Genomic DNA, 23,375 nt, shown 5'->3' with positions numbered 1-23,375 from the left:
GATCTTCTGCCATACTTAAAGCAAAGACACTGATCTGTACACAGAGTTATAAATCACTGAGTGTACAGATGAAGACTCATCTGTAAGAACCAGCCGGCCACTGCCGAGGCCAACAAAAGCTTACCAAATACAGATTTCAAGGCTGAAGTGACTGTTGTTATTTAGAGCACTGCTGTCAGCTCTCACCTGCACCACCTAGTTAAGTTAGATCAAGGACAACAGTACATATGAAGTGCATCATAGACAAGAGGCTCATCCTTGGTTTTTTATGCACACTTTCCATCATCCATACATGCCCACTCTTAACAAACTTCCATTAATGGATACTTTACAATCCTAAAACGCAGTATGTTATAGCCTTGGGGTAACTAAATTAGTGATTTATGTTGAAGCTAAAAATCAGAGTGAAAACTAGGCATGTTATTTTCACCACAATAAAGATACTCCCTCAGAGAGCCCCTGCACAGCCTAAGATTTAATAAAGCTTACCTCCTGTGAATTTGGTCATGACCACCTGGGGCCTTGCCCAAGGACACTCAGAATAAAGGCCAAAAATTAGCCAGTAGTCAAAAACGTTGATTATATGGAACAGTTTTAATGTACTGCAACCTATGGAATGTCAGACAGAAAGGGACATGGATCTTAGCATGAAGGAGCACATAATAGATGACAACTGAAACAGCAAAGTGCAAGGGGGCAATGTACAATTCGGTCTGTTTGAAAGACAAGGTTAAGAAATCCCATTTTCTGTTGCAATGAATTGGGTTTTGAAAGCATGACCTCCCTGCCCTTGTGCATTTTTCAGATTTGTTTTTTGAGAAATTGTAGCCTCTACATTACAGCAAAATGCTGTAAAATTTTCAAATAGCTAGATTTTGTGCTAACCCTAATTCGTAATCATTCTGGCCTTGCAACCATGGTGTGAAATTTACTAAGCTAGACAGCTGGGAAGGGGTGGGTGTGAAGAGTGGGGGTGGTGTTGGTTTTTTTTATTATTATTGCACTTCTGGTGTTCAACCCTTCGGAAGTCTGTAAGGATGAAGATGATGCTTTTACTTACAGACATTTGGTCAGATTCTAAAAGCATCTGCACCTTCATTTGCAATGAAGGAATTCATCTCTCTTTAAATTTACTTTGGTGACCAAAATACATATACACATATATATATATATATATATATATATATCTCCAGCCCATAGCCCCGAGTAAGATAAAAAGCTGTGCTGCTCAGAAAATTGTTTTGTCCATGTAAGGTTGTCCATAATGATTTTTATCTCACGAAAACCCTTTAAAAGACAGCTACTGAGAAATGCTTTATAATGAAACCTATAAAGAAAACTCCCTGAGCCCACAGTATTATTACAAAATTAAACCTTAACTATAGTTCTAGGGAAGGATCACCAGTTTTTCCACGTAAACCTGTGGTAGGTTTTGACTGAAGCCCTCAGCCCTACCTACCCATGCCTAAATTTCATACTTCATTTCCTATCCCAAATCAGTCACAACAGCAAGATAGTCTATTCTCTAATTTTCAGATCTCAGTCAAACCCAACATCAAACATAATTCTGGATGGTGGAACTTGGCTGGGGACTGAAAAAAGAAAAAAACAAAACATCGACCATCCACAAAATTCAGTCCACTTTTACTACCTAAATGGACATTGGGCAGACAAAGACAATTGCATGCAGTCATGTTTTATCAGTTCACGTGCTCTTGACACATGCTGGATCATCATGTGGTGTACAATTACACAGAATCATAGAATCATTTAGGTTGGAAAAGACCTTTAAGATCACTGAGTCCAACCATAAACCTAACACTACCAAGTCCACCACTAAACCACGTCCCTAAGCACCACATCTACATGTCTTTTAAATACCTCCAGGGATGGTGACTCCACCACTTCCCTGGGCAGCCTATTCCAATGCTTAATAACCCTTTCAGTGAAGACATTTTTTCTAATGCCCAACCTAAACCTCCCCTAGCGCAACTTGAGGCCATTTCCTCTCATCCTATCACTTGTTAATTGGGAAACAGACTGACATAACCTACCTACAACTGTTTTATAACACAAGTACACAAGAAAGTCAAACTCGTGCTCAATTTCTTATGCAACGATTGGTCAACTTTTTATACTTTTTTTCCCCCAAATCTTCTACTCTTAACAATACTTTAAAGGTCACTACCCCACACACATACCAAGAACTATGAAAAGCAACGCTGAGCTGTTTCATGGATCATCTCCCAAGGTAACATGTTCAAAGACACACAACGTCACTGTATTTCAGCCTCAGTAATGCTTTCTTTAGACAGGTACAAGTTGTCTCAGTGAAAAAAAAACCATTAAATTATGTGTGTCCCATTAAAGAGATTAATCTGTTCAACACCTGATGATTCACTCACCCACATGTTAAAAGTCCACACAAAAATGACTCATTCAGTCCGTAAGAATAATCACCTGGGATACCAAAGTCCCCTCATCTTTTCCAGAGCTGCTAACTGCTTTCTTACACAAATCAAGTGGATGGCAGGCTTTCCTATTACAGCACAGGTAACATAAAGGAACAACAGATACAGGTCTGGGCCCTGGTAATTTTATAAACCATTTAGATAATAGAAATACTTGAGAGTAAGTTTATAGATAAGGGAAGTACTGGCAGAGGAAATAGTAACACTCCATAGTGACCAGGTGGTTGGAGACAACAGCTGATTTTAATCCTAACAAATCAAAGTCACCCATATTTGAAGAAGGAATGCAGACTACTCCTCCGTGACTTGGACACTTTCTACCCAGAAAAGGGCTCTGAAGCAATGGTACTGAATCACCCCAGTTATGGACTGCCAGCACAGGGCAAAGCCATATTAAGGACTTGGCTGACAACATCATCTTTCAGTGTTTATGAAACAAATCAAGCTAAATTCTAAGCTAGAACTTCATGTCCAGTTCTGATATTCACACTGCAAAGATGCCGAAGTACTGGCAAGCAGTCAGAGGAAGACCTCAGAAAATAGTCAGCCTGGCTGGGATACAGAGTTCATGATGCTAGGTCAAAGGTCTCCTTTATTAAGGGGAAGACGAGTATGTGAACTTGTTTTTATAGGTACTTTGTGAATATGACAAATAACACACAAGTCTGCAATCCTTGGGGAGAAAGGCACAGCAAGGTACTACAGCTGGAAGCCAAACAAACTCCAATTTGAAATAACTTGTCACTTTTTAGCAACAGGATTGTTAAATATTTACCACTACTTGGTGCGACTAGAGAGCTTTCTAATGGCACTCTTAAGACACACTTCCGTGGAAAAGTTCTCAACTTCTTACATACAAAGCCAGACTAGATTACAGGTTTGATATTGAGACATGAATCTAAAGACTTAATAAAAGCTAGCTATGAAATCCTAAAACTAGTATTGAAGTTAATTTCCATGTTTAATTTTATTGTTACTGCTATATGTAATGCTTACTGCTTTATACTGCCTAAAGATCAACTGTACTCTTTTGACTTGAAAGAAGCATTTTAAAGATGGTTTTCCCTTTGGTCAACTTACCTGCAAAAATACAAGCACAGAAAATACCTGATCTACTATTTTTCTTTCGCCTCGTTACTTCAAAAAGTAACATGGAAGCTAAAGACAGAGAAGAAAGAAAATCCAAGACCTTCACTTAGGGGAGAAATAGCTGGTAACTCAAATTGTGTATTATTAGACTATGATGAGAATTTATGTAAAAGATGACATTAGTTTAGCCAAAAAAGCAATTAACAGAAGTGAATAAAGACATGCTTGCTGCTTTCATGACACAGCTCTCTCTTTCCAGCCCTCCTATCATCCAAACACTTTTTATTACCATCCCCTCTGTCACTCTGGAACCTGAATTTTTGACTGAAGTTGAGATACTGCTTGGAGGAATGTAAGTGGACGGTACACACAGTTCAGTAATTCAGTAAGAGATAAGACTTTTAGAAGCACATACTCTACCTCCATGGCTGCTTGCGTCAGCATGCACAGAGCCTGTCAGTAACACCTTGCATGGAGCGTACCGAGAGGAAAGGGAAACAAAAAGAATGAACTGATCAACATCAAAAATGTGTCCTGATAAATGAGTAACACTAGAAATACTGCGGGAAAGGAAGATTGTTTCTTGACACAAAAAAAACCAAAAAAAGATAGATTCTGAAGCTGAGAAACAAGAAAATCAAAATGAAAAGCAAGCACTGCTTTATATTTGACCCTTGATGTATACTGAAAAACACTGCTCTAGAAACTGCACTGTAAACAGGATGTCTAATAGTATCTATTGACAACTCACAAGTTGTTCTTCAGGAACTAAAGTCATGTCTTGTAGGTATTCAACCCTGAATTTTTATTTTTTTTATTTTTATTTTTTTTATTTCATGCTAGGTCCTAAATCTTCAATATCTCTTCTACAAAGAGAGATTCTGCCTTCTGTGACACTCAGAGCTCAGGAGTGCAGGTCATTCCTCTGTTTTACTCACTCTGTCACTCTACTGCCCTTGGTACAGGGATCTTAAAACATATCCCTCTGAAACTGTCACTCTTCCCTACTGCATACAGCAAGTGAATTTACACAGTACTGGACAAAGCACCATAGTCTACCCATTTTATTTCTAATTCTCTATTTTAAAAAATTAAAATAAATTAAACAGAATAAGGCATAACTGACTCACTTTTAATTCTGAGTCATCCTGAATATGTGGATTCCTGTGTCAGACTATCTGTACTCTGAAGAAGTATCAGAATATGGCAATTTCTAACCAACTTAAGAACCATGAAATTCACAAAGCAGGCAGCAGAAACTGGTCACCATTTTCATTTTGTACTGAATAAAATTAATCAAGCCCTCTTTATTGAATACTGTAAGAATTTTGAACAAACAGAACAGCTGAGATAAGCCACATGGTTTCACATGAGATAAAAGCAGGTGAAGTTCCTTCCTGGCTTGTCCTGTTAGAACTACAGACCTTGAACTTGGAAAAAACAGAAATCCTCTTGACAGCAGTAAGAGATTAGGGCAAACTCCTTCACACAGGCCTGTGCTGGGGGCTGCGCATACAACAACATACCAACCACATCCTAAATACATACCAGTTCTGCTCATGATGCCAGGAGGTAGACCCTTCACCTTCTCCTTACACTTCTGTCTTATTCTGTTTTAATATTCTGAAAAACCAAATACATTGGTTTTACGTAATAATTGCCAGTATCTCATTTAATCCATGGGACTGGAGTTCAACTCCATTCCAGGAGCCTGGAACACTAGTATTTCTGGGGAAATTATCACAGAAGTATTTAGCACAGTGGTTCTGAACCTTGTGATTTTATGAGAGGACTCGAACTGCTCAGCATTTTTCTTAAAATTCTTGTTCCCAGAATTACCAGGTTACGTAAGAATCTCAGATGCCAACAATGAAACATTTTCTAGTCTCCAAGGTAGCACAGAAATGCTTGAGATTGTCTGACATTCTTCCCCCCTCCAAAAAAACCCAGAAGGCATGTAAAAAGAACTCAAAATGATATTTATAAAGTCTCATTAATTATCAATTATTGAAATACTAGTGGCCTAATTGTGCCTGAATACTTGGTCAGGAATGTTGTTGACAGTTTCCATGCATTCCTGTCAGGTCGTCTTTACTGAGAGAAAGTAGAAAAAAAAAAAAACCCCAAGGAAAAAAACCCCACCAATTGTTTTCCATCAGTTTTCCAACGTTTTCAAGATTATAAGTACCTGATATTATCACTAAAGTAAGTGTCTACAGCTTTAATGAAACAAATGAATTAAACTAAGGTGTTTCCCTCTGAGATCACTGCATCAACCACTATCAGACCAGAACACAGAATAAAATCAGCAGGAGCACTTCCCCATGAATGATAGCAACCTACAGCTGTCAGTTTATTGCTTCAAGTCCGTTATGACTCTGGCCCAAAATCAGTTTCAGGAAAGAAGTAGCTGGTAGAGTTAACATTTTTCCTTAGCAAATGTCTACCTAAAAAGGAGGCATCTTAACTATCTGTTCACAAGAACATGTTTATATGTTCCACAAATTTGTTCCAATACATAAGTAGATTTTAGAAGATTAACACAATTTAAAAAGTCCAAATCTTATGTAACACATAAATATTTGTGTCTTAAAGAAAAGTTATTGTAAATAAACAGCAGAAGGAAATAAAATTGAATCTATGGCTACAATTCTGAAAGCTACCAGGTAAGCTGGATGTCCAATTCAGTATCCGAACTTCCTGGGCTGCTTATGAAAGCTTGCCTTATGAGTCTATTAGCTCACTTCACTCTATAGGTGAAACACTGGGCACCAAGTCACCTGTACCTACCCCTATATTAGCACAGAAAAAAATGGAGAAGGCCCCATTTCTGGCACTGAGGGCAAGTGTCACTGCACCATCTGCATCCACACAGCTGAGCTGTCTTTGCCTGCAGCACAGGGTGACACCCACACCCCCACCAGCAACAGACCCGGCCTCTTGCTGTCTTCAAACTGTACGTTGCTGAGGAAAACATTAGTTGGCCAAGCAGTGTCAACGAGCATGCTAAAGATTAATAGCGTGGATGATCACAGGACACTTCAAACCCACTAAAACGTGCTTAGTTTACTAGCACAGGCACAGCTTGTTTCCACATTGACCACCAACAAACTAGCAGCGATCTATGACCTAACAAAAAGGGTAAATGACCAAAGAAAGGCCAATTCTGCCATGAAGTCCAAGATGATACCCAAAGTGGACTAGACAGCACACATGCAGCCTTTAAGCCTCAATGAAGCGTTTTCTGCAGTAACAGTTTCATTGTCTACTTACCATATACTTCCCTAGGCACTGGAAATGTAGAAGTTTCTTTTCTCTCATTCTCAGCCTCTTCATCCCTATTTCAGACCCAAAGCCTCCAAAATGTTTTGCATAGGCATGTGGTACAACTAAACTTAGGTCTTTTGTAGAGTGAAAAGGGCTCCAAAATGGATCCCTCTGCAGAATTAAAACCTCAAATTGCAGTTCTGTTCGCTTATATTTTAATACAGTTCATGCGCTGGTATTACAGTAGCATATGGCAGCGTGTATTTTTTTAAAAAAAAATTGGAAGAGCTTCAAGGAAGAGAAGCAGTATCATTCTAAAAAACTGCTTATATACCAAAGCAAGCTTTTTTTCAAGCGAGTTACACCTAAGTCTTGAGGATGCTAATCCTCTTCTACCAACACAAATAGCCCTCCACTTCAAGCACAAAGTTTCCTTCGCATCAATTATCTTTAGACTACTTTTTATGGCAGAACACCAAGAAATAACAACTATGAAGGAAGCCTAAGTTCTCTGTTTAGAACAACGATGATAAAAAGAAGAGTAGATCTTACTACTTGCTATTTGACATTATTCCAGCAATTAAGAGACTCTGGATAAATCTCATCTCACTTTAGCTCTCTGAAAATCAGATACTCAGATTAGATTAATATTATTCCAGTTGGATTAGATGGATACCACCTTTCACAGTGCAAGTCAGGCGAGATGAAACCCTCCGCTCCAGAGGAACCAGAGCTCTGAAGATCTGCAGAGATGTTATTTGCATTACAAATCTGAAAAGGAGTTACTGTAAACAAGACACATATTGTATTACTGCCAACACCTCAGCAGAATTTGAAATCCTGCATCAAGTGTCTAAAATAGAAAACACTAGAAACTTCATTCCTGAAATAACCTTAGGACCCTACAGAAGGTGAAAATAGACAATTTGATGGAAACAAACTGTCTGAATAAACACAAACTTGATTATTCACTGATTGCTGAGTAGTCCTGCCTCATACTTAAGACACCGTGGAGTAAACCACTTTTTTTTTTTTCCCAGGCCTCAGTAACAACAACAAATCCTTACCAGGATTTCACTGAGGCTTCTGCCTGAGCAAGGACTATGGGGTCATTTGCTCAAGAATCAGGAGAAGTGTTCAACAATTTAACTAGAAGTTACTGTATCCCAAAGAAGTTGAAATATCCCCCTGCAAATTGTATGTGAACCCTTGTTTTGAAACAGTGAACCCAAGTACTCTGTACAGCCCTCATCTGTGGAACAGACTACTCCTCGAGCGAGTGTTCTCCCAAACCACAAAAATTCTGTGTTAATTTTTCTTAGTTCTTGGCAGGCATTAACTGAAAACACCCCTCATCTTTTCTGTCCCAACACCATTCCTGAGCATTTGTGTTCAATCTATGCTTATTTGATGGGAACAAATTAACAGTGGGCTCTCTGCATCCTTCAGTCCTCCAAAAAATATTATCTTTCCCCAAATGAGCATAATGACAAGAGATCTGTGAATGTCACTGTTGAAGCAAACACCTGTTTTCAGCCCTAGCCTTGGCATCACTTGGTGGGCAGAAGAGCATTTTAAACCTGCTAGTAACTGAGATCAGCTACCATTCAGCTGAAATAAAACCCAGCGCTTCATTATGTAATCTACATAGTTTTTAGACCAGTCTGCATTCTCACAGAGCCCCAAACTAAGGAAGCTACAGACAGAACAAAAGGGAACAGAAAAAGTTCATTAACCTCAGCCCAAAGGCTGCTTACGAGTCTGTATTTGCACACTTACGCGGTATTGTCCATTCACCCACACAAACCTGAGCTTGAGCATGCATTCTCATAATGTTGAGGGTAAAGCACCACAAAATTTCCAGCTAGTCAGATCAGTCATTTGGATGAACAATCACTAACAATATGCTAAAAGATACACTCAAAAGCATCTTCTTTTTTTTTTTTTTTTTTTTGGTAGCATATGAATAACTCCAGACTGACAAAAATTCATCTTAAAAACTCAAAACCAGCTCAACTAATATATTGCCACTGACCATACTGAACAATCAGAAAGTGGTAACACACAAATTAAAACTGACCTTTAAGGATAGATTCATCTCACCCATTTTATTCTGTTGAAAATGTCAGGATCTCATCACTCATTTAAGCTCTTTCTACAAGCACTTTGGAGATGGACACTTCCAAAGAACAACTGAGCTCGCTAAGCCCATCCTATCGTGGCTGTCTTACACTAGTGGAAGAACCGCTCTCTGGCACTACTAGTCTCTCTGCAACTTTAAGGAAAACGTCTGGTTTGTAGAGGGCTACACTTAAGCACTGCAAAAATCATAGTTGCACTGCAAAAATCGTAGTTTACACAGACCACTGGCTGGTCATCAATGGATCTGACAGCTGTGGGCAATACTGCCATCTCATACCTCAGCCAGAAATTCAAACTCAGAAAAAGTATCATTATTAATACTTTCTCCAGACCTCCCAGAGACCTTGCAGTGTCAATACTGAAATGGAATATATATTGCTAGAAATGTAAGAAATATGTGATTACATCTCTAGGTTACAGACGTTTCCACTTAAATTTACCAAAGTGAGGAAAAATAGGCAAAACTACCAACCACTCAAGTCACACCAAACTGTTCCTCACAATCAACATTACCTTTACGTTGTCTTTACATTTAATTTGAAATTCCACTCTCATTTCACCCTTGTAGGTCACCCGCAAAACTACACCTTCATTTCACCCAAAGAGACACTGCAAGCCTTCTCCTTGCTTTTCACCAGGCCACATTGATCCGGATCACTCTTTCTGAAGCACAATCACTGACAACAACTCTCTGCAAGTGAAAACACTCACCAGTTCAGAAGACTGAAATACCATGGTGGGATTCAATTCACCCAATTTCAAATGTCTACCACAGGTCTATAAGCATTCTGGGTGTCTAACCCTCCCCATTACAGCCACAGAAGAGCTATCGACTTGGAGGAATGCAGACCAGCAACTCATCTCACTGCATGAAGATGCTTACAGTAGGGTGAATCAATCTGCTCTTTCAACTTCACTGCTGTGGGCAGCATCCACCACTAAACATTAGCCTGGTGCCATTCTGGATAGTGTAGAAAATTCCAGCAGGATGAGAGCCACAACCCCATATGGGGAAATTTTGTGGTATGACCCGCGTCACATTATCTAACTGACTTGAGTATCTCAACATGCATGGAAGTTCATGAAGCTCAAACCCTCCTCCTTCCAACAAAAGCACAGAAAGAAAGAAAAGACACAAAAATAATTTCAGCAGGACAGAGAGGCTTCCCAGTTCTAGCCTGTAGGGGAAGAAATCATGGCCCCATGAAGGTAGCTGACAGTTATCAGTGACAAACATCACCTCTTGAGATTAAGGTGGACGAATTGTAGGATTTCAGAGAGACAGATAAATTCTCAGTATTGTCAATGTGATGTAAACACTGTATTTTTAAGACACTATTGATTACCACTTCTTCAAACAACTCGGAAACCCACAACAGAAGCAAGACTTGACCCAGTCCTGAACTGTGTACAGCATCTTCACTGCTGAAGAGTGACTGCATTACTGATTACAATGCACTCAAGTTCAGCATTTGAAACATTAGTTTTCTCTATTTTTAGTTAATGCAACCAAAAAAAAAACCCTGTTTGAGCACGACGGTTGGACTAGATGACCTTCGTTAGGTCCCTTCTAACCTCAAGCATTCTGTGATTAAGAAAAAAAAGGAAGCTTCTTTCAAGAAAAATAAAAAGAACAGGCAAAAAGGTGAAGATTTTGGGGGGCTGACAGCTTGCTAAAGACCCCATATTGCATATGGAAGAACAGGGTAAATGTAACTTAAAAAAAAAAAAAAAAGACAAAGTAAGGAAGCACACAAAAGCATGCCCTTCAACAAGTGAAGTCATACTAGGATGCCAGGAAAAAAAGAGAAACTTTAGCAAACTAAATGCAAAATTGCTGCATTTCAACCATGCTCAACAGGTCAATGCCATGGGGAGGGGAGGAAACCTCAAAAATACTTCTTTGCTACATGAAAACCCAAATGAATTCACCGTTTAGTACCTAACAGTTTAGGGAACTCCCAGCACTGGAATCTGCCTGCAGAGCAGGCAAGGGAAGAGGATCCTCTCTGGTCTGTTGAGAACTGTTAACTGACAAAGCCTACCAGTAATAAAATAGCCAGGAGCACATGTACTCAGCCAGATTTCTAAGGAAACCGAAATACTGAAAATGCCAGCTGATGGACTACAATATGCAGGTCACACACATGAGGGCTCTGAAGGAGCTCTGATTAATTGGATACTGGGAGTCCCCAAGAAACTACCAACTTCTCTAAAAGCTCTTAAAGAAAACTCAGCTGTAGTGCAGTAAGGAGGAAAGTGTAATTAATGAACAGTTAATTAACATGCTAAGAACACACCCGTTTACACACACACACACACAAAAGTGGACTCGTATACAGACCTGTAGTTAGACTTCTCTCATTTAACTTAATCATAAAATATGCTGAAAAGGATACGATGTAAGGTCACAGTTCTATTAAAGCATTAAGTGCATCAAAGCAGTTATCCTCAGTCCTTTCTTCCAACCAGTTATTATACAGCGTGGCTCAGAGAGAAAACGGAAGGCCCTGCATTTGGGAAAAAATAACTAACTACACATAGAAAGTGATGGGTTCTAAATTAGTTTTGCCTGATTAGGAAAGACCTTGAAGTCACCGTAGATAGCTTTATGAAAACACAATTTTCACAGGGTTGATAAGAGAACCAGTGAAAAAGCAAACAAAATTTCAGGAGTAATTAGGAAGGGAACAGAGACCATAATAGGAAGCAGCAGTGTGACACTGTGACACTGCATTCGTCTGCAGCATGCTCGTATCCTGAACTCTGCACACTGTTTTGGTCCCTCCATCTTATAAAGGAGGTTAATACACCAGTGTACAGAACAGCAAAGATGAGACTGAGGGAGCAGCTTGCACACAAGGAGAGATGAAATCAAGCAAGATTCCTCAGCCTGCAAAAGAAAGGACTGAAGAGAGATTGGATAGGGGTATACAGAAGCACTACAAGAACAAGAGACGGACCTATGACACAAACACTTTGAAACAAGCAGCCTTTTTCACAAGGTGAATACAGCTCTAGGACATCTGGGACAACAAAATGGGTTTACATTAGATAAATTCATGGAGGCAAACATGGAGGTGTGATACAGCTTAGGACTCCCTATCTGCAGGTTTCTGGAAGGATGCATGACTATGCTGTGGGATGCACAACTAGGATCCCTCTTCTTCCACACTTCCGTAAGCTGCAGCTACAGGCTATCGTTGGAAAAATGATTTTATGCTACAGGTCCTTTTGATCTGACCCAGTTTTCTTATTACTGCATTAGCTGTTTGCTATGTTAACATCAGAAATCAAGAGCAATTAACAGTTCTATTGCTACACTAATCTCCTAATCATCTAAAACTAGTGTATATTTATGATTGTTGAGATTTATTCAACTGCTTAATTTCCCTTATTCAACACTATTTTCTATAGACTGGTAATGCAGAGAGTGATAAATCAGTAACTTCCAACCAAGTTGCTTTTGAGAATAAGAACCCAGAAAACGAAAAAAGCTATGCTGTGAACATAGGTCTGGCCCTTGTAAACATTACAGCAATCATTCTCAATCATCCAAAAAGGTGAATCCCTTCCCTGCTGCATCCTTTTCAAAGATGAAATTACAAATAACCAGCTGATGAAGAATGACAGTATATCTTACATATGAAATTATCCATTCCTACAAAGATTTTTACAATGATTCCACATTCACAAGCGTAGCAAAACAACACAGTGAAATTACTACAAATTCAACTGTGCCACGTGCAAAATCAGGCATACCCACTTTTGCTTTTGGCAGGACTTGGTGCAATTTCAGCTCTTCTTTCCACGGGTGTCTGTGCTGGGATCTGTTCCCAGCACTCTTCAATGAATTCATAAATGACATGAAAAGGGCTCAACAGTGAGATGACAACATCTGTTGATGACACTAAGTTATTCACAGTAGCAACGACAGTAAATGAGTAGGAAAAACTGAAAAAGGACTGCATGCAGATTACTGACTGGACAATAAAATGCACCAGTGAAATTCAGCAGTGAAATTCATGAAGTATCTCAATGGAATTAAGTGTGAAGGAGGGGGTGGTCAAAGTCATCCTAACTTCATGTATAGGTCTACAGGCTCTGAACTGACTGAACACTTGGAGCAGGCTGAGGTCTAGAAAGCTATGATTGTCATGGAGATAGTATATAGGGATTAATTACTTCCATCACTTCCAGTACAAGAAGTGGATGGTAAACCAAGTTCAGGTTCAAAACTTAACAAAATACGGTTCCTCACCCAACAGGCTGTTATGTTAGTTAAGCTGTGGAACCAGAAAGTATTACACTTCCTAATACTTCTCATGGCTTGAAAGGGAGATTTAACAAATTCCAAACACAAGTCCAGTACACACCAGAGGAAAAAAAAGACAAAAAAAAAAAAAAAAGAGACATCCAGCTCATTAAATCCCTGTACTACAGATGTCCAGAGATTGAATAGCATGTAGAAGGAGGATCCTATGTTCTCATTCTGTTCCTGTGCTTCTCAGTTACCCACCTTTGGCTACTGCTGGAGACAAAAATACTGCTCTAGATGCATGTACGAGAACAGCTGCTCTTCTAGTCTTACATTCATTACCTCTCTGTAAGTCATTTTGTCTAGCACAGGTATAAGGTCCCAAAAAACTGTCAGGTGTTAGCACCTCTTCCTTGCCTGTTACAAATATCCAAACATTCACTGTGAAAACCAATTTAAAGTCACATTCCACCTCTCGACCAAATATGATTCTGCAATTCTGAAGTCTTTCTTTTATTTTTAATAGCAGGAAAAAGCAAAGATACCCAATCTAGCAAGAATCCAAATCACAAAGGGGGAGTTGTAAGTAGATTAATACAAGCAACTCTACTGCTAAAAAAAATATGTATAGATTTTATCAGTTATTTCATTGATTCCAAAGTGGGCTAAACTGGTCCTAGAGTGACAATAAAGTGGACTGATCTTTTTATTCTATTCTGGGCTTTCTGCATAATTTGTCAGGAAAAGCCCTCTGGACTACACTGAAAAAGCATATCCAAAATACACAACAGTAATAGCTGGTGGGGATAAAGGGAAATTGTGACTAAGCATAAGGTCTATCATCTAGAGAATTCTATTTGCAAAACCATTAAAATGGCAATGCTGATTTGATCCTGTCATGGTTTAACCCAAGCCAGCAACTAAGCACCACGCAGCCAATTCATTCACTCCCCCCCATCCAGTGGGATGGGGGAGAGAATAGGGAAAAAGCGAAACTCATGGGTTGAGATAAAGACAGTTTAATAGGACAGAAAGGAAGAAAATTATTATAATGAATTAAAATAACAACAGTAATAATAATTAAAATATGACAATAATAGTAATAAAAGAATTAGAATATATTAAAAAAGTGAGGCACAATGCAATCGCTCACCACTTGCTGACCAATGCTCACCTACATCTCAAGCAGTGAACTGCCCCCCACAGCCAACTCCCCCCCGTTTACATACCAGGCATGACATCACATGGTATGGAATATTCCTTTCGCCAGTTTGGGTCCCCTCCCAACTTCTTGTGCCCCTCCAACCTTCTTGCTGGCTGGGCATGAGAAGTTGAAAAATCCTTGACTTAGTATAAACACTACTCAGCAACAAGTGAAAACATCGGTGTTATCAGCATTATTCTCATACTAAATCCAAAACATAACACTATACCAACTACTAGAAAGAAAACTGACTTTTATCCCAGCCAAAACCAGGACAGATCCCCATAAACCATTCATCTACCCAAGTACAGCAAAACAGTTCTCTCGCTTTGAAAGTGTGTTGTGATTGCTGTCACTGTAACTGCTCTTAGAACAGTGGCTAGTCACTCGGAAGGCTATGCACAATACAGTGGAGTACAAGGCATTTTACTGGAGTTTCACATTTTTATAGTGGTACTGACAGGCAAAAATAGTGTCCTGTATTGATGCATCTGGGAAACTACCACCACTTTTGGGCAGGTGATTTTTAACTCGCTTCTGATCTCCCAGGAGCCAGAGAGCAAAGAGACAGTTCCAAAAACCTTAAGATACACAACTTTAGATAGTGTCCCAGTGACTGATATTCCCAGATATTTTTCTTCTTCTATGGGAAGGTGAAAATCTTTTCTACAACATCTTAATGAAATGCTTAATGTATCTGCCCAGCCTGATATACCCTAAACCTCCAGAGATGTAGGGATCAGGTCTCCAAAGTAAAGCCAAGGCAAAGGGGTCCATTCGTTATTTAAGTTCCCTCTTCCACTAACTGGAAGGTGACTTGCTGCTTATTGCTCTTTCCCTAAATTTCCTCTACATTTTTATTCTAGGCTCCTCTTACTAGAAGGAAAAACTCCCTTTGAAAAACCCCAACCTGAAAAATTACCTGGATTTCCAAGCAACAAGAGGAAAGTTATCTATTCTAGGCAACAGTCCTATTTACTTAACAAAATTAATGGATATTTTAATGAGACTTTCAGATTACCACACTGTAATTGACTCTCTTGATACAGTTATTCTGATGGTATAGAAACAGGGGAAAAGTGGAATCACTGTATCAAAATCATCTTTAAGAAAATTACCATATCACTACTTCCCTTTTTTTCCTTTCAAAAGGACATCGCATTACTCCAACATGGAGCATAACATAAGTCTTCTGTTACAGAAAGAGGAATACAAAGAAAGTTTTACTTTTTATGGGTGCATGTAGCACTAATTCTTAATAGCCAAGGCTACAAAAATAACTTCTATGTTGACATGTACTATATCACTTTAAGAAATTAAAATTATTGAACAAATCACTGCTCCTAAGTTTCTACTCCCCTTCAATCCTGTAAAACTTCTCAGGGATGAAGATTATTAAAACATAAGCTATATACAGGACAGTAGAAATAATTCTGCCTGGCCACTATTTCTCACAGCACAGCTGCCTAAATTTAGCATGCATGTTTTTATTTTTCTTAGAAACTATGTTAACAAACTCCGTGTGGCTCTCCTTTATCCTTGATACTGAACCACAAGCTTGTATATGAAGTCTAGAAAAATTGCCAGGGTCAAACATCCAAGCTGGGAAAAGGAAGACCATCAAGTGGGTTGTACCAGTAATCAAGTGCAACTCCACTTAGCATGGAAAGCTCTGGATTGGGAATGAAATATAGAGAAAAAAGCATAGATGACTTGCACATATAAATGCATATAATTACGCACTTGAAGTGTCTAAAATGTGAAGATATGTAGCCTAATTACTGGTCTAGGCTGAACCATCTATGGAAAGAAAGGTTCCTTTCCAGAGGTACCTTTTTAGAAGCAAGTCATCCGCTTCAAGGGGGTCTGGAATAGGTACCTTCAGGGAGCTGTTCATCCTACCTGCTTTTCGCCACCTGCTTCAGCAGCACCTGGAAATCTAAGTTTCCTGAAAATAATCTCACCCACAGTATTTGAGATAAAACAGAAAAAGTTAGGTACTTGCATTTTTTAGTATATTTTCTAGGGGTGTCCAAGATGAAACTTCTCTGTGTACACTCTTGGGAATCCTGCACTACTTCACTTGATTGCTGCTTAGCTATTACATTAGTCTTACACAAACACACACATATGCTCTTCCACAGCTATGCACTTCCATCTCTTAAGAGTTGCTTTTGCTTCCTGGAAAGTGAAAGATTTGGATCTGCACACACTGACTACCCTTACACTACTTGCACCGTGTCTCATTTTTTTTATCATCTTCACTGTGCCCGGTGCAGGTACTTTACCAGCATACTCCTTTCAGATGTGAAAACAGTATTTGTCTCAAAAAAACATTTTCCTCAGCTCCATACTGAAAGGAACTGAACAGTCTGCAGAATTCCTTCAAAACAAAAATCAATTTGGCAGTTAAGCCATGGTGACAATGAACCAATGAACTTGAAATCAAGTATTAGGGTTGAAAATGGCAGTTGTACTCGGTACCTACAAGTATTAGCTTCTGAAATTCTGTAACAGCTGTAAAAGGTAACAGTTATTACTGGATAGGTTCTATTTGTATTACCTCAAATCACAAAGCTGCCATCCCACAATACTTATTTCTTCTTGGACCCACCGTATCTAAAAACAATGATCCTCTTGTGCTGTGGAAGGGATGGAATGTGAAATCCCATCCACATCCCAACAGAATCCCACAAACATTTTGGCAGTAAAAATTTATTATGTAAAGCCCAAATGGCATCCCAAATATTTCTACTTCAAAATATAGAAATCATTTTTTTCCTTAAAATAAGCTACGCAAAAGCATCATGCCTAAAATTAACTATACAAAAGCATCAAGCTAGGTAACCAGACTTAACTGAACAGTTATTTGGACTATGGGAAGAATGTGAATGTGGTTTTCTCCATTTAACTTCATTGTCAAAAATGAGTAATATTTTTCTATTCAAATATATTTGAATGACTGGCAGAGAAGGAAGATATAATAAGCAGATACATCCAGTAATGTATTATACTTCAAGAAGAACTTTTCCAGTTATCTAGAGCCTACAGCTTTACCATAAACTTCTGTAGCAACGTTTCAAACTTCCACAACCAAATTTGCTGGTTTTGTTATTCTTTGTTATTCTAACAGCTCTTTTGCTTACCTTTTGATTTCTCCACTATGCAATTTCAGCTCTGAATCTGGGAATGTGGTCTTCAAAGTGGTTTTAGCTGCTGCTTCACCAAAGAAGCTAAACCTGATTATCAGTTCAGTTTCAACATCAATTTAATCACTGCATACCCTTTAAGCTATGGGATAAAGATCGATCCTTGATTCTGACTGTCATTTTGCAGTGAGCCCACTCCTACATTCCTTTTATATCTATCACTTCACTGAATGCCAAAGAAATCTCAGTGTACTTGGCATGAAGGCTGCACTTCCTATATTTATGCTCCCACTAATGTATGCTCCATTTTAGTCCCTACCAGCTTAAAATCATCTGTGGGGAAAGACAGCATAAAGTACAAAACAGTTCATGCAACTGTTTTACTGATACGAAATATTGTTGACCCACATTGCCTTTCCATCATCATCTTTCTCCTGGATTTTCTGTTTAAACATACCCAAAAAATTAACATAGAAAGATCCATGGTAATTTTCTTAAGTGAATAGTACACAGTCATATTAGGATTGTTGCTCCTACTCAAACTTTCAGTACCTCCAGAAAATAAATCAGTACTTTTTAATTGTACTACCTTAACTTTGCTGGCAGCAACACATTTGATTCTTCAAGGCAGATGAAAATGAAGTGCTCTCTCCAGGCAAGAATTCCTTCTATCTGGCATACTAACACTTCAACCTTTTTAATTATTCCACAGGTGGTTGCCTTGGAAACTGCCAAGTAGCTCTTGGATTTCAGGGATCCAGCATGAGAAAGTAACAAGCCTTTGTAGCCACGGCATTCGGATCTGCATTGTCTGCAGCAGCAGGGTAACAGAACTGTCGTGAAAACCTGAAAGAGATGGTTAAAATTAGGAGAGATTAATTATATTGCTCAATTCTTCAAAAGTAAAATACAATGAATGTTGATAGCCCCTGAACAGTGGATACAAACTAGGCTTCAGAGAAGCATTGCTTGTGTAGTTTTCCAGCACAGCACGGAATTTCACCTTCGGGAGGACAGCACTAAAATGTTGATGCCGAAGGAGCTCACGAGTTCAGTTTTCAAGATCAAGCAACATGAGACTTTCCTCAGCTTCAATAGAGACCTTCCTAAGTGTCTGGTCAACTGCCTGAAATTCAGTGCTATTGTTTTTCTTTGAATAAAAATAGAGTAACTATAAATAGTTCTCATCATGAATGCTGAATCACTGCATTTTGTATCATACAGCAAATTGCTTCAAACTTCATTTAACTGCAAAACTAGGAAAGTTTTGTTTGCTTAAAACACAATTAAAAGCCTAGCAAAGCACCTAATTCTGCATTCACATAGCTTGTCTAAAAGTACATAACATTTTCCTTTCCCTTTTTCATTATTTCAAAAGCTGACCATGTGTACGTTGGAAAAAAAATAAAAAAAAACACCCCAAAAAACCCCACCACAAAACCAAACCAAACCCTAATTACATTTTCTGTCACTGACCAAAGTATGAATTTCAATTTTTCAAAAATCTTTTTTCTTTCTCATGTTCACTTTGTTAGCAAATATAGATTAACAGTAAGCCGTAGAAAAATAATTTTCACTAAAACTGCCAATCATGCAAATGGTCACTCCTGCACCCAGAGGCTGACTCATGAGAGACAAGAAGGATCTATTAATATGTCCAGGCTAACAATGATTTCTCAATGCCTCACTCATATACAAGTATTTTGATTATTAACAAATTGCCTGGCAGGACCTCAAGGAAGACAGCACCACGGAGGTGGATTTGCCTGCACCTTTCCATAACGAGACACCTAAAAGCCACAAGAATACGTTTGTTAATTTTAGACCTGAGTTTTACCAGAACAACCTAGAGTAAATATGTATTTATTTCACAGAAAAAAATTTAAAGTGAGGTAACAGAAATGAAAGGGTTCATGAACAATCTCCCCAGTGCCTACTCTGTCCTTCCAGGGCAGGTCTTCTCCTTCAGGCTTGCTCTCAGCCTAGCAACTCAGTACATTTCTGACTTGTAGGGAACACAACATACCCTGCTTTGGTCCCAAGGGAGAAACAACTGCTTATGTGTCTATCCCAACCCATTCCACAGTCCTCCCTTCTAGCACTCTGCTCCTGATAGGCACTTCCAAAGTCACAGTAAACCTCAGAATCACCTAAAACTAATCTTTTAACTTACTGCATAACCACCAAATTGCACTACCGCCTTCACCCTTTCTTGCCTTCTTTTATCACTTGCTTGACTGAAAATTGGAATAGGAAAAAGTTTTCCATCTCTCCCTTCTTCCCTTCCTCATCCAAACCCACCAAGGTCAAAGCATGTTTAAGCAGTCCTACATAGGTTGCCTCCTTCCTGGTGGGTTCTGTAGTTTCTCCTCATTTCCTCCTGCACATCCTTTTCAGTCACATAACTTGCCCCTTTATGAGCAAGGTTTCTAAAAGATGAGCTGACAAGAACAGGCATTTTCTTTCCCTCGTTCCCCAACAGTTCCACAAACGAGACCTGTTTAATCATTTCTGGATACAGCTTAGGATGAACACGAGTTTTCTCAACTCTCTTGTCCCACCAGCCCATGGTACATTGCCATCTACCTCTACCCTCTAGGAGAGGCAACCTGCCTCCTTTTCAGTCCATCAGGTTGGTTTTGGTTTGCATATGATAGGGCATCTCCCTGCAGAATTGGCATGCCAAAATACTGTGGAATATTGAGAGCATTTTGTGTGTTCCTCCTCTTCACAATTAGATATGATCTTCTGCATGTCCTGTTAATGCAGGAGAAAACCCTTCTCTTTCCCAGTTCTCTCAAGCATCTCTGATAGACTGAGCCTCCAAAGCCTCAAAATGACCCTTTTATCACAAATGGCTATGCTTCTTTTGAGGAGAAGTAGATTTCTCCTCCCTGCCTCAGGTATCGACACCACCTTCAAGCACATCTCAGTCTGTACCCGCGATCTCATTTTGTTGCTTCTCATAGGGCAGACAGAACTTTATCTACGTCAACTCAGAGTGTTAATCTATCATTGTTGCAGCCCAAACCTGGTACATGACCAAATGCCCAGTGTTAGTCCTTTTAAACGACTAGGATGTTTCCAAAAACAGGGCATCCAGTTCTCAACAGGCACTAATGCCTCCCATTTTCATTTGCCTTCATGTCAGGATGATACTGCTCTGAGAATATTTCAAAAGTTGTGTTGCAAGGCTTCTTCTACCTTGATTTAAATCCTACAACCTTCTAAAGGCATCTCTCAAGTAAGATGACTTCCAGTCATCACCTGTAGTAGGTGATGGACCTACTGCAGCTTTTCCCTATCCTCATCATCCCATAGCAAGTAAATAATTTCAAAAGCTGTAAGAGAGGTCTTGCTAGCTTTTTTTTTTTTAATGTATTTTGTAAACCTTTGTAAGATGTTATCTATGTTAAACATACTCATTTTAACACATACTCTTCAAATATTCTGTTTCTGTGAGCAACCCCACCCGTGCAGTGTTTTATGCTCACCATGTTCCTCCTGCTCAAGCTTCTTAATCCCATTCCAGTCTCTGCCTATCTAGTGATCTGACTCAGTTCTTGGGTTCCCGAACTGTCTTGCTGCTCCCTATAGATAAAGGTCATGCATCGAAGCCATGAGATGAATCCAATGCCTGACTTTGATTTCTTTTACGTTCTATAACATACATTCCTCTCAGGTGCTACAAAGATACCTGGATCAACAAGCAGCTACACTAGCTAAATTTCTGGCCAACCCTTTGAGGAAAGAGATGTCACACTCTGCAGCTCTTTTCTAGACTTGAGGGAATGTTTCTGTGCTACTATCTCTTCAAAATATAAATAAAATAAAAGGTTCTGTCTCAGTCTTCAGAGGACATATGTCTTTGCTCACTTCCAGCTTCAGCCCCCGAGCCCAGGGCTGCCTTCAGATTCACATCTTGTCTCTGACACCACCGTTACAAGACCCTGAGTCACCAAGTGCTTGGAGGAGCTGCCTGCACTTCTTCAGAACAAGCATCGTCAAAACACTAAAAGCACTGTAAGCTCCAGAGCTTGGTGTTATTAGAAAAATACATAAAACATGGAACTCTTAAACCGTAACACTAAAGTAAGATGAATAGAAGACTTTTAAGTAACTCCCCTAGTCCACTGTGGTTTTTGGTTTTTTTCCAAGCTTGTTCTCAATCCATTAACAATCTAATTTTGCATAATCCCTATGCATCCCTAAAGGAAAGTCTTTGTTTCTATGCTTGAGCATTTACTGAGAATGTTTGTTTTCTTCCCCTCAGTCTCCATTCCTGACACAGGCTCCTTTCTGACCAGTCTCTACCCCATCCTCTGTGAAAAGCTGCCCGACAGAAATATGCTCAGATGCTCTCAGGGAACGCAGAATCTCTCTCCTACCAGAAATTTGCACCTGATGGATAATACAGCAACCAGGAGAGCACAACAGGGAACCTTCCTCCCATTGTAGTCAGCACAGATGCAAGTAATTCAAACACCATTCATGATGCATCCTACACTGGGATTTTCAAAAAGGACCAAGGAAAGTCAGATTGCCAAAACCTTAATTAACAAGATCCGAGTTCTTAATTCCCTTTTTCCTCTGTTGAAATTCTTGTTTAGTTTATGTCAGTAAGGTATGTTCAAGCTACAACCATGCTTCCTAGTGCAAAGTTCTTTGTTCTGTTCTTGGTTTCACCCACAGCTGAATTAATAGGTTTGGAAAACCTAATGACCATTAATTTTAAAATTGTAGCTTCTCTAGCTACAATTTCTCTTAAAAAAAAGTCTTCAAAATTTGATATGCACCAGACTGATACACAGCCACAACCACATTCCTTAGTGAACTAGAAAGCTGATGTTTTCTTGATAACTGTACTTTCAGCATCTGAATGAGGCACACAGCTTTCACCAAGTACAAGACTTCCATTTAATTTAATGCTTTGAATGTTTTTAAAATACATATATTGTAGATCATATATATAGAAGAGCAGAGAGGCACTGTAGTGAGAGTGAGCCTCACTGCCATCTTGGGAAAAGTTAAAGCCTCCCACTGGCTCCAAAGGCAGTCGAGTAAGGTTCCAGAAGCAATTCGTCATTTGAGATTCTTTCTTAAAATTAAATTATCTATTTCAGCACTGTTTACTGATCTTCCCTTCTTATATCCTTCATTTTCTACCTGAAAAGAAGTTAAATAGTATTTTAGCAAGATGTGTCAAACCCGGATACCTTTTTTGAGGAAGCTTGTCAATAATTTTGTGTGGTTTACTGTTTGAAATATAATAAGGGGAAAATAGCAGCAATCTTCTGAAAACTTCTATGGCTGGCAAGAATTCCATCTTTTCACACAGAAAGTAAAAACTCGTATGTTGTGAAGAAAATTATTTGCTCTTTACCATGGTGGTTTTTCAAGGTTTACTTCCAAGTATTTGGTAAATAGAAAGGCATAAAGGCATCTTTCTCTCACATTATTTTGAAGAACAAACATCAGATCAGACTGCAAAGCCTTCTTTAAATTATTCCACCTCCAGCAAAGATCATCACAACTTTGCTATTTTACAGCTTTACCAAGCTAATACATACCTGCACAATGAATACTGAAACAAAGATGAAAAAGAACAGGAAAGACACCTTTTTCTGTCTTCAGTAAAAACCTGAAGTGAGAGTTTTAAATGAGAAATATGGGAATTGCCCCTATAAATATCACAGGGGACCAGAAAATTTTCACACAAGCAAGTTTTTCACAGATTCATCCAAAAAAAAATATACAAAATACATGTAAAAAGAACAATCAGGGCATAAGACACT

The 23,375-nt window shown here is 39.0% G+C and overlaps 1 protein-coding gene across 33 annotated transcripts in view; it reads right to left on the bottom strand.

Moving 5' to 3' along the window:
- Positions 1 to 23,375, bottom strand: part of LOC126044551 (endonuclease domain-containing 1 protein-like) — a 175,487-nt gene that overhangs the window by 119,621 nt on the left and 32,491 nt on the right. For all 33 annotated transcript variants that reach the window (XR_007507707.1, XM_049814349.1, XM_049814377.1 and 30 more), the window contains exon 2: positions 18,170 to 18,426. The gene's annotated coding sequence lies outside the window, so the exon portion shown is untranslated. The remainder of the gene's footprint in view (positions 1 to 18,169; positions 18,427 to 23,375) is intronic.

The sequence above is a fragment of the Accipiter gentilis genome, chromosome 11 (genome assembly GCF_929443795.1).
Source record: "Accipiter gentilis chromosome 11, bAccGen1.1, whole genome shotgun sequence".
Lineage (NCBI taxonomy): Eukaryota > Metazoa > Chordata > Aves > Accipitriformes > Accipitridae > Astur > Astur gentilis.
Note: the sequence above shows the minus strand (reverse complement) of the source record. Positions and strands in the feature narration are given on the sequence as shown.